Source organism: Ovis aries, chromosome 20 (genome assembly GCF_016772045.2).
Source record: "Ovis aries strain OAR_USU_Benz2616 breed Rambouillet chromosome 20, ARS-UI_Ramb_v3.0, whole genome shotgun sequence".
Taxonomy (NCBI): Eukaryota; Metazoa; Chordata; class Mammalia; order Artiodactyla; family Bovidae; genus Ovis; species Ovis aries.
The window spans coordinates 34,373,923-34,386,395 of record NC_056073.1 but is presented as its reverse complement, the minus strand read 5'-3'; the positions used below and the strand labels follow the sequence as shown (position 1 = coordinate 34,386,395).

Here is a 12,473-nt window from a genome sequence, read left to right as displayed (position 1 = left end):
TGTATAATCGGCTCCATTTTCATCCACCTCATTAGAACTGATTGAAATGCATTCTTTTTAATGCCTGAGTAATACTCCATTGTGTATATGTACCACAGCTTTCTGGTTGCTTCCATGTCCTGGCTATTATAAACAGTGCTGTGATGAACATTGGGGTACATGTGTCTCTTTCAATTCTAGTTTCCTTGGTGTGTATGCCCAGCAGGGGGATTGCTTGGTCATAAGGCAGTTCTATTTCCATTTTTTTTTAAGGAATCTCCACACTGTTCTCCATAGTGGCTGTACTAGTTTGCATTCCCACCAACAGTGTAAGAGGGTTCCCTTTTCTCCACACCCTCTCCAGCATTTATTGCTTATAGACTTTTGGATCGCAGCCATTCTGACTGGTGTGAAATGGTACCTCATTGTGGTCTTGATTTGTATTTCTCTGATAATGAGTAATGTTGAGCATCTTTTCATGAGTTTGTTAGCCTTCTGTATATCTTCTTTGGAGAAATGTCTATTTAGATGTTTGGCCGATTTTTTGATTGGGTCGTTTATTTTTCTGGAATTGAGCTGCATAAGTTGCTTGTATATTTTTGAGATTAGTTGTTTGTCAGTTGCTTCATTTGCTATTATTTTCTCCCATTCAGAAGGCTGTCTTTTCACCTTGCTTATAGTTTCCTTTGTTGAGCAGAAGCTTTTAATTTTAATTAGGTCCCATTTGTTTATTTTTGCTTTTATTTCCAATATTCTGGGAGGTGGGTCATAGAGGATCCTGCTGTGATTTATGTCGGAGAGTGTTTTGCCTATGTTCTCCTCTAGGAGTTTTATAGTTTCTGGTCTTACACTTAGATCTTTAATCCATTTTGAGTTTATTTTTTGAATGGTGTTAGAAAGTGTTCTAGTTTCATTCTTTTACAAGTGGTTGACCAGTTTTCCCCGAACCACTTGTTAAAGAGATTGTCTTTTCTCCATTGTATATTCTTGCCTCCTTTGTTGAAGATAAGATGTATATAGGTGTGTGGATTTATCTCTGGGCTTTCTATTTTGTTCCATTGATCTATATTTCTGTCTTTGTGCCAGTACCATACTGTCTTGATGACTGTGGCTTTGTAGTAGAGCCTGAAGTCAGGCAAGTTAATTCCTCCAGTTCCATTCTTCTTTCTCAAGATTGCTTTGGCTATTCGAGGTTTTTTGTATTTCCATACAAATTGTGAAATTATTTGTTCTAGCTCTGTGAAAAATACCGCTGGTAGCTTGATACAGATTGCATTGAATCTGTAGATTGCTTTGAGTAGTATACTCATTTGCACTATATTGATTCTTCCAATCCATGAACATGGTGTATTTCTCCATCTATTAGCGTCCTCTTTGATTTCTTTCACCAGTGTTTTATAGTTTTCTATATATAGGTCTTTAGTTTCTTTAGGTAGATATATTCCTAAGTATTTTATTCTTTTCGTTGCAATGGTGAATGGAATTGTTTCCTTAATTTCTTTTTCTACTTTCTCATTATTAGTGTATAGGAATGCAAGGGATTTCTGAGTGTTGATTTTATATCCTGCAACTTTACTATATTCACTGATTAGCTCTAGTAATTTTCTGGTGGAGTCTTTAGGGTTCTCTATGTAGAGGATCATGTCATCTGCAAACAATGAGAGTTTTACTCCTTTTTTTCCCAATCTGGATTCCTTTTATTTCTTTTTCTGCTCTGATTGCTGTGGCCAAAACTTCCAGAACTATGTTGAATAGTAGTGGTCAAAGTGGGCACCCTTGTCTTGTTCCTCACTTTAGGGGAAATGCTTTCAGTTTTTCACCATTGAGGATAATGTTTGCTGTGGATTTGACATATATAGCTTTTATTATGTTGAGGCATGTTCTTTCTATTCCTGCTTTCTGGAGAGTTTGTTTTAATCATAAATGGATGTTGAATTTTGTCAAAGGCTTTCTCTGCATCTACTGAGATAATCATATGGCTTTTATTTTTCAATTTGTTAATGCGGTGAATTACATTGATTGATTTGCAGATATTGACAAATCCTTGAATCCCTGAGATAAAGCCCACTTGGTCATGGTGTATGATCTTTTTAGTGTGTTGATGGATTCTGATTGGTAGAATTTTTTTAAGGATTTTTTTCATCTGTGTTCATCAGTGATATTGGCCTGTAGTTGTTTTTGTGTGTGTGTGTGTGTGTGTGGCATCTTTGTCAGGTTTTGGTATTAGAGTGATGGTGGCCTCATAGAATGAGTTTGGAAGTTTAACTTCTTCTGCAATTTTCTGGAAGAGTTTAGTAGGATCAGTGTTAGCTTTTCTCTAAATTTTTGGTAGAATTCAGCTGTGAAGCCGTCTAGACCTGGGCTTTTGTGTACTGGAAGATTTCTGATTACAGTTTCAATTTCCATGCTTGTGATGGGTCTGTTAAGATTTTCTAAATCTTCCTGGTTCAGTTTTGGAAAGTTGTACTTTTCTAAGAATTTGTCCATTTCTTCCACGTTGTCCATTTCATTGGCATATAATTGCTGATAGTAGTCTCTTATGATCCTTTGTGTTTCTGTGTTGTCTGTTGTGATTTCTCCATTTTCATTTCTAATTTTATTGATTTGATTTTTCTCCCTTTGTTTCTTCATGAGTCTGGCTAATGGTTTGTCAATTAAATTTATCCTTTCAAAGAACCACCTTTTGGCTTTGTTGATTTTTGCTATGGTCTCTTTTGTTTCTTTTGCATTTATTTCTGCCCTAATTTTTAAGATTTCTTTCCTTCTATTAACCCTGGGGTTCTCCAATTCTTCCTTTTCTAGTTGCTTTAGGTGTAGAGTTAGGTTATTTATTTGACTTTTTTCTTGTTTCTTGAGGTATGCCTGTAAAGTTATGAACTTTCCCCTTAGCACTGCTTTTACAGTGTCCCACAGGTTTGGGGTTGTTGTGTTTTCATTTTCAAAAAAATATGGAATGCTTCATGAATTAGCGTGTCATCCTTGTGCAGGGCCAAGCTAATCTTCTCTGTATTGTTCCAGTTTTAGTGTATGTGCTGCCGAAGCAAGCACTATCCTAGCTATTATAAACAGTGCTGAGTGTATACTTTAAATATCTTGTCATTTTATCTGGAAATTGTATTTTCAAAAAATGAAAAAAGAAAAAAACACAAGAATTTCAATGCTTTTTTATATAATATTGTAGATATTTCAGCCATTACTCTTGGTATGTAAAAAGTTTTTTCTAACTCCAGATAATAACCAGTGGGATTCATTGGGTATTAGAAAAGGAAGAAACTATGGAAATTATCTAGACAATCCTCCCATATTAAAGATATATAAGTAAATCCAAGAATGATTAAGTCACTTATCTAAACTTATAAAACTCAATGCAAAACTAGCAATAGAAACCACATTTCCTAAGTTTAAGTGAATCTTAACCGAATTACCAGGCAAATGGATGTATCTCCTATGCACTGCAAAACTTGATTCTTAACTCTTTCACAGACTGACCATATTCTGCCTTGTATTCATTGTCCAGTTTGCATAAGTTTACCAAGTAAATTGAATTCCTTGAAGGTTCAATCCTGGCATGTCTGTTCTTCTCACTTTATATTCTCACGTATGGATAAAGTTCTTTATAAATGCCATTGCTTCTCCCTGGAAGACCCTCGCTCTTTTACCTCATGACTTCCCTGACATCGTTCAGATCTCAGTAAAAACCACTTCCACAAAGCAGCCATTCCTGACTCTGACACAGCTCAGGTCTCCTTGTTATGTGGACATATGGCATTCTGTGCTTTTCCCTCTCAACTCGTGTCCCAACTGTGGTGCAACATTTAATTTTGAAATTTACCTCTTTCTGTTTTTCTATTAAAATTTAAGTCCTAGTTCACAAAGTCCACATGTGTGCTCTTCACTACTGTCCATTCTTTGCATCCAGCAGGTCTTCCTTAGGTGTTTATTTAATGAAACACTTTATTCATGCAGAATAAAATTTCAATGAATTTTGTTGTTGCTATCATGGCATATAGTGAACTAAAACCATTTAGGACTTCTCTCCCCATCCAAACCCTCATACCCTGATTATTTGGACATATTTAGAGAATTAGAACTGTGGGGGCTTCCCTTGTGGCTCAGCTGGTAAAAAATCCACCTGCAATGTGGGAGGTGTGGGTTTGATCCCTGGGTTGGGAAGATTCCTTGGAGAAGGGAAAGGCTACCCACTTCAGTTTTCTGGCCTGGAGAATTCCATGGACTGTATAGTCCATGGGATCACAAAGAGTGAGACACCACTGAGCAACTTTCATTTTCACAGAACTGTGGAAGCATTTGCTTTTGTTACCCTATTAGATGGAAAACACTGGATGTTCAGTCTTTTATTCCACATACATTAGCCCTTGCAGTTCATGTGCTAAGATAGTGTGATAATCAAGTCACTGACTAAAATGCTGAATAGGACAGAACTAGAAATAGGAAAAGTAGTACCTCAAGGCTGTATATTGTCACCCTGCTTATTTAACATACATCATGAGAAACTCTGGACTGGAAGAAACACAAGCTGGGATCAAGATTGCTGGTAGAAATATCAATAATCTCAGATATGCAGATGACACCACCCTTATGGCAGAAAGTGAAGAGTAGCTAAAAAGCCTCTTGATGAAAGTGAAAGAGGAGAGTGAAACCGTTGGCTTAAAGCTCAACATTCAGAAAATGAAGATCATGGCATTTGGTCCCATCACTTCATGGGAAATAGATGAAGAAACAGTGGAAACAGTGTCAGACTTTATTTTTTTGGGCTCCAAAATCACTGCAGATGGTGACTGCAGCCATGAAATTAAAAAATGCTTACTCCTTGGAAGAAAAGTTATGACCAACCTAGATAGTATATTCAAAAGCAGAGACATTACTTGGCCGACTAAGGTCCCTCTAGTCAAGGCTATGGTTTTTCCTGTGGTCATGTATGGATGTGAGAGTTGGACTGTGAAGAAAGCTGAGTTCCAAAGAATTGATGCTTTTGAACTGTGGTGTTGGAGAAGACACCTGTGAGTCCCTTGGACTGAAAGGAGATCCAACCAGTCCATTCTGAAGTAGATCAGCCCTGGGATTTCTTTGGAGGGAATGATGCTAAAGCTGAAGCTCCAATACTTTGGCCACTTCATGCAAAGAGATGACTCATTGGAAAAGACTCCGATGCTGGGAGACATTGGGGGCAGGAGGAGAAGGGGATGACACAGGATGAGATAGCTGTATGGCATCATGGACTCGATGGATGTGAGTCTGAGTGAACTCCAGGAGATGGTGATGGACAGGGAGGCCTGGCCTGCTGCAATACATGGGGTCTCAAAGAGTTGGACACGACTGAGTGACTGAACTGAACTGAACTGAGAGATAGTGTTCTGAACCTGCCACTTGAGTCTCCTTTTTACCATAGGATTCTCAACTTCACTAAAGGAGTTAACTTTCTTAGCTATACTCTCTGATCATGACAGATAAAAATACTTTAAGCAGAGCCTACAAATTAAATATTCTTACATTGTACACAAACACCTAATCTTTCTTTGAAGGTTCAAAAGAAATTTACCTCCTTGATGAATTGTTACCTACTTTTCCTAGATGAAAGTGCCATCTTCCTCCTTATGGCTTCCAAATGTCATTCTTACCATTTTCATCTCACTCACCACTTTCTGACTTACATTATAGTTAATTATCTGAACAACACCAATTCCCACTCCTTTCATTCAGTTCCATTGGGGCTACAAGGGTATGCCAAATGTCCTGAAGTTACTACTTATTGAGTACCAAACATGGCAGAAACTGGCCAGCCATTTGTTCTTTCTGAGGTAAATATTATAATTAAAAGCAAATACCCAGCCTGTGGTATTTTGGATAAACTGACAATTGGACAAAACCTTAACTGCTATTTCAGATAAAAGTTCCTTTGTGTTAAATTTTTTCTTTTAGAGAGAGCCTCATTCTAGATAGCATTTAAGTAAATAGAAATGGGACTGATAATTAGGAAAAAAAAAAAAAACAAAACACTGTTGCAGGATACAAAAGCAGACAAACCAGGCATCTTCTGTATAATTCAAGACCCATTTTATTAGGAGTTGGCAGCTCAGACAGTAAAGAGTTCCCCTGCATACAGGAGACCTGTGTTCCATCCCTGGTCAGGAAGATCCCTGGAAGAGGGCATGTCAAACCACTCCAGTATTCTCACCTAGAGAATCCCCATGGACAGAGGAGCCTGGCAGGCTACAGTCCAAGGGGTAGTCAGTCCACGGGGTTGTAAAGCGTTGGACACGACTGAGCAACTACACACAGCAAACTTCTCTAGGTGACATCCTGACATTTAGAAACAGTTTCTTTCACTAGTGTGCTTAACTGTAACTCTGCTTTTCAGTGGAAGATCAAAGATAAAAGTAATATTCCATAACAGTCAAGTAATTATTTCTATCAAGGATTTTTTCTTAAAGCGAAGCTAGAGAAATACACTGTGGGATAGAGCAGATAATGAGAAGTATAAGAGGTCCAAACAGGGAAGCTGCACAACCAATCAATAATTTTCTTTTCAGGAAAAAGAATAAAGCCTCAGTTTGGAATCATGTTTGATACAGAGATTTGCATAATCTTTGGAAATGTAAAGGATTTTCTACTCTAATTTTCCTTTTCCAGTTGAGAAAACCAGGCCTAGAGAAGTGAAGATCAGTTTTCCAAGTTAAAGAGCAGTTAAGTTAGGATTCTGATGAGAGCCCAGTGACAGGCCTTAGGGTTCAGTTGCTTCATCTTTAGGCTGATAGGCTGGAGATTGTGGTACCAGTTAATGGTGCCATCTTTAGGCTGAATTGCTTTGATTTTGGGAAGCCTCTATTTATGCTCTTAAGGCCCTAAACTGATTGCATAAAATCCACAGTCTATTGGTTTAAATGTTAATCACCTCTAAGAAAATATCTTCCCAGGTGGGCATGTCAAAGAACTACAATTAGAAAGAAATGTACAGTTCTGTGGAGTATGTTACCATGTGCCATAGGAATTGAATATCTATACTACCTGTTCCACATTCATGACTTTGGAAGGGAAAACAAGATTGACAATATTTTCTCATTTAATTGTGTCCAATGTTTAGTTCATGTTACAAAATGCCAGAGGCTGGGTGGTTTATAAACCACATTATTTATCACAGTTCTGGAGGTTAGATGTCTAAGATCATTGTGCCAGCATGGTAGAGTGTGTGAGTGCCTCACTTACTATTCCAGGACATATCCCTAAATAGAAGGGCTGAGCAAGTATTTCAGGCCTCTTTCACAAGAGCCCTAATCCCATTCATGTGGGCTCTGCCTCATGACCTAATCATTTTCCAATGGCCCCCTCCTAAAATCGTTACTTTGGGGATTAGGTATCCAACATATGAATATTGGGAGACCACAAGCATTTAGATCATCCCACCCATCGAGGAGACTGACTTTTCTAAGCTAACCCAATGTCTCATCCATGCTGAATGCTCTGTGGTGCTGATAGGAAGCCAAAGACTAATGAAGCTGAGTAAGGACCAGCAGCCCCTGGTGGAGGGTCTGAGATGGCAACTCCTTGATGGATTTCACAATAGTATATGAGTGTCTCCAGGGTCTTCCTTGGTTATCAGTCATTGAGCAATCCCCTCCCTCCTATATATGTTCCTATTTGAAATATGAGTTAATTACTGATTTTTTAGACAAAGTACCAGTTGACCAACATGGAAACATCACAGCTACGCATATGAAGAAAAGGGCCTTCAGTTCAGTTCAGTTCAGTCGCTCAGTCGTGTCCGACCCTTTGCAACTCCATGAATCGCAGCATGCCCGGCCTCCCTGTTCATCACCATTTCCCGGAGTTGATTCAGACTCATGTCCATCGAGTCAGTGATGCCATCCAGCCATCTCATCCTCTGTTGTCCCCTTCTCCTCCTGCCCCCAATCCCTCCCAGCATCAGAGTCTTTTCCAATGAGTCAACACTTCGCATGATGTGGCCAGAGTACTGGAGTTTCAGCTTTAACATCATTCCTTCCAAAGAAATCCCAGGGTTGATCTCCTTCAGAATGGACTGGTTGGATCTCCTTGCAGTCCAAGGAACTCTCAAGAGTCTTCTCCAACACCACAGTTCAAACTCATCAATTCTTCAGTGCTCAGCCTTCTTCACAGTCCAACTCTCACATCCATACATGACCACAGGAAGAACCATAGCCTTGACTAGTCAGAACTTAGTTGTCAAAGTAATGTCCCTGCTTTTGAATATGCTATCTACATTGGTCATAACTTTTCTTCCAAGGAGTAAGCGTCCTTTACTTTCATGGCTGCAATCACCATCTGCAGTGATTTTGGAGCCCCCCAAAATAAAGCCTGACCCTGTTTCCACTGTTTCCCCATCTATTTGCCATGAAGTGTTTGGACCAGATGCCATTATTATCGTTTTCTGAATGTTGAGCTTTAAGCCAACTTTTTCATTCTCCTCTTTCACTTTCATCAAGAGGCTTTTTAGTTCCTCTTCACTTTCTGCCATAAGAGTGGTGTCATCTGCATATCTGAGGTTACTGATATTTCTACCAGCAATCTTGGTTCCAGCTTGTGTTTCTTCCGGTCCAGTGTTTCTCATGATGTACTCTGCATATAAGTTAAGAAATCAGGGTGACAATATATAACCTTGACGTACTCCTTTTCCTATTTGAATCCAGTCTATTCCTCCATGTCCAGTTCTAAAAGGGCTTTAGACAGATGCAAATTTCATAGTGGAAAGTCCTTAAGACTTTATTCACTTCAGATAGCAATTACAAGTTTTGGGATCTATCAGGACCTTTCTTGGTTTCCATAATCAGCTAGGACTCCAAGAGCTCACTGAAAGGTGTTATACATGTGGTTATGGTTTATTCCAGATCTTTGATTTTTAACTCGTTTTTTATTTTAGTACAGTGTAATTGATTTATAATGCTATAAATGTCAGGTTTTTTTTTGAACAGTGAATGAGTTATTCATATACGTACATCCACTCTTTTTTAAAACAAATTTATTTTATTATTGTTATTATTTTTTTTTTTACTTTACAATATTGTATTGGTTTTCCCATACTGGAATTTAGAAAGATGGTAATGATAACCCTGTATGCGAGAGAGCAAAAGAGATACAGATGTATATCCACTCTTATTTAGATTCTTTTCTCATGGAGCAACAGACGGGTTCCAAATAGGAAAAGGAGTACATCAAGGTTGTATATTGTCACCCTGCTTATTTAACTTATATGCAGAATACATCGTGAGAAACGATGGGCAGCATGAAGCACAAGCTGGAATAAAGATTGCCATGAGAAATATCAATAACCTCAGATATGCAGATGAAAGCACTATTATGGCAGAAAGTGAAGAAGAGCTAAAGAGCATCTTGATGAAAGTGAAAGAGAAGAGCGAAAAATTTGGCTTAAAATCCAACATTCAGAAAACTAAGATTATGGCAAATAGATGGAGAAACTGGAAACAGTGGCTGACATTATTTTTCTGAGCTCCAAAAATCACTGCAGATGGTGACTGCAGCCATGAAATTAAAAGACACTTACTCCTTGGAAGGAAAGTTATGACCAACCTAGACAGCATATTAAAAAGCAGTGACATTTGAAATGAATCGCCAGTCCAGGTTCGATGCATGATACTGGATGCTTGGGGCTGGTGCACTGGAATGACCCAGAGGGATGGTAGGGGGAGGGAGGAGGGAGGGGTGTTCAGGATTGGGAACACGTGTATACCTGTGGCAGAATCATGTTGATGTATGGCAAAACCAATACAATATTGTAAAGTAATTAACCTCCAATTAAAATAAATAAATTTATATTTTAAAAAAAGCAGTGACATTACTTTGTCAACAAAGGTCCATCTAGTCAAGGCTATGATTTTTCCAGTAGTCATGAGTGGATGTGAGAGTTGGACTCTAAAGAAAGCTGAGGGCCAAAGAATTGATGCTTTTGAACTGTGGTGTTGGAGAAGACTCTTGAGAGTCCCTTGGATTGCAAGGAGATCCAATCAGTCCATCCTAAAGGAGATCAGTCCTGGGTGTTCATTGGAAGGACTGATGTTGAAGCTGAAACTCCAATATTTTGGCCACCTGGTACGAAGAGGTGACTCATTTGAAAAACCCTGATGTTGGGAAAGATTGAGGGCAAGAGAAGAAGGGGACAACAGAGGATGAGATGCTTAGGTGGCATCACTGACCCAATGAACATGTGTTTGTGTAAAGTCTAGGAGTTGGTGATGAACAGGGAGGCCTGGCATGCTGTGGTTCATAGGGTCACAAAGAGTCAGACACGTCTGAGTGACTGAACTGAACTGAACTCATGTAGGTCATTACACAGAGTTGAGTAGAATTTCCCTTTCTATACAGTAGGTCCTTATTAGTTATCTATCTTATATATATTAGTGTGTACATGTCAATCCCAATGTCACAATTCATCCCTCCCTTCTACCCCGAGGAACTGTAAGATTATATTCTACATTGTGACTTTCTTCTTGTTTGTAAATAAGTTCACTTATATCATTTTTTAATATTCCACATATCAGTGATATCATATGCATTTGTCTTTCTCTGTCTGACTTACTTCACTTGGTATGAAAATATCCAAGTCCATCCATATTACTTCTGATAGCATTATTTTGTTCCTTCTTATGTCCTATTAACATTATATTGTATATCTGCACTACGTCTTTGTCCCTTTCTCTGTTGATGGACACTTTGGTTGCTCCCATATTCTGGCTATTGTAAACAGTGCTGAAATGAACACTGCTGTGCTTAGTCATTCAGTCATGTCCGACTCTTTGTGACCCCATGGTTTGTAACCTGCCAGGCACCTCTGTCCATGGGGATTGTCCCTGTGGAAAATAATAGGCAAGAATATTGGAGTGGGTCGCCATCCCCTTCTCCAGGGGATCTTTCCAACCCATGGATCGAACCCAGGTCTCCCGCATTGCAAGCAGATTCTTTACCATCTGAGCCACCAGGGAAGCCCTGAAGAAGCAAGGAACACTGAGGTGTACGTATCTTTACAAAGTATGATTTTCTCTTGGTATATATCCAGGGAATTGAAGCTTTTTAAAAGATACAGGTGAAAAACTGCCCAGGAAGAAGGCAATAGGGCAGAGTCAAAGAAAGTGTGAAACATGGAACTTTGGTTTCCTCTTCCTAGGGTGTCGTGGGCAGTTTTGTGTTCCCAGCACCGATGTGCTGGCAGTGAGCACTTGTAGACATGGGAGCTCACTCCAGGCTCCGTGTCCAGAGTGTTTACTGGGGCTCCATCGCCAAGGCATGACTGATGGTCCATACAGCTGATCTCAGGCTCTAACCTCTCTAGAGGTGCAGCTGATACTGCATGACCAAAACCCCCATCCTGAATCACATCATTCCGGTGGCCCAAAGTTTTTGCTCTAAATCACGCTGTTTACATCCCTATCAGACTGGCCCAAGACCCTCACATAAACAATAGCACTTTTCTCAGTGGCAACCTTTAACACCTTTAGTCTCCCTTTCCCGGAGGAAACAACCAAAGGGTTTAGAGAGGAGGTCCCAGGAAACAAGGGCAAAGTGCAGACTTTCCTTTGAATGAGGCTGAGCCCTTTACTACGAAGCCAGGTGGCTGGTTTTGCTTGACAAGTGTCCCTCATTGTAACCTCACACTAAGAAAATGTGAAGTGACAAACATTGGTCAAGCATTTATCTTCTGGTCTTTCTCTGAAATGTTTTTCTTGCATATCTTCATTAATTCTTATGCAACTCCATGAGGTGGATTCTAGTTTGAATGGCATTATCAGTTCAGTTCAGTTGCTCAGTCGTGTCCGATTCTTTGTGACCCCATGAATCGCAGCACGCCAGGCCTCCCTGTCCATCACCAACTCCCGGAGTTCACTCAGACTTACATCCATCAAGTCAGTGATGCCATCCAGTCATTCCATCCTCTGTTGTCCCCTTCTCCTCCTGCCCCCAATCCCTCCCAGCATCAGAGTCTTTTCCAATGAGTCAACTCTTCGCATGAGGTGGCCAAAGTATTGGAGTTTCAGCTTAAGCATCATTCCTTCCAAAGAAATCCCAGGGTTGATCTCCTTCAGAATGGACTGGTTGGATCTCCGTGCAGTCCATGGGACTCTCAAGAGTCTTCTCCAACACCACAGTTCAAAAGCATCAATTCTTCAGTGCTCAGCCTTCTTCACAGTCCAACTCTCACATCCATACATGACCACAGGAAAGACCATAGCCTTGACTAGATGGACCTTACTTGGCAAAGTAATGTCTCCGCTTTTGAATATCCTATCTAGGTTGGTCATAACTTTTCTTCCAGGGAGTAAGCGTTATGGAGAAAAGTAAATTAAGGCTGGCCTAAAGATTCAGAGCTAGTGAGTGGTGGAGTGGGAGTATGTATAAGGGCTACAGAACTCCAAGGTTCATACTTAAAGCCACTATGTTTCAAAGATCCCAACATTTTTTTTTAGCCTTTTAATTTATTTGGTTGTGTT

General features: G+C 39.6%; 1 protein-coding gene and 1 non-coding gene across 6 annotated transcripts in view; one reads left to right on the top strand and one right to left on the bottom strand.

Moving 5' to 3' along the window:
• Positions 1-12,473, top strand: part of LOC105613815 (placental prolactin-related protein 3-like) — a 94,736-nt gene that overhangs the window by 19,430 nt on the left and 62,833 nt on the right. The window lies entirely within an intron of this gene.
• LOC114109785 (U6 spliceosomal RNA) lies at positions 2,922-3,027 on the bottom strand. The gene has a single exon (XR_003586360.1). It is a non-coding gene; the product is annotated as a U6 spliceosomal RNA (small nuclear RNA).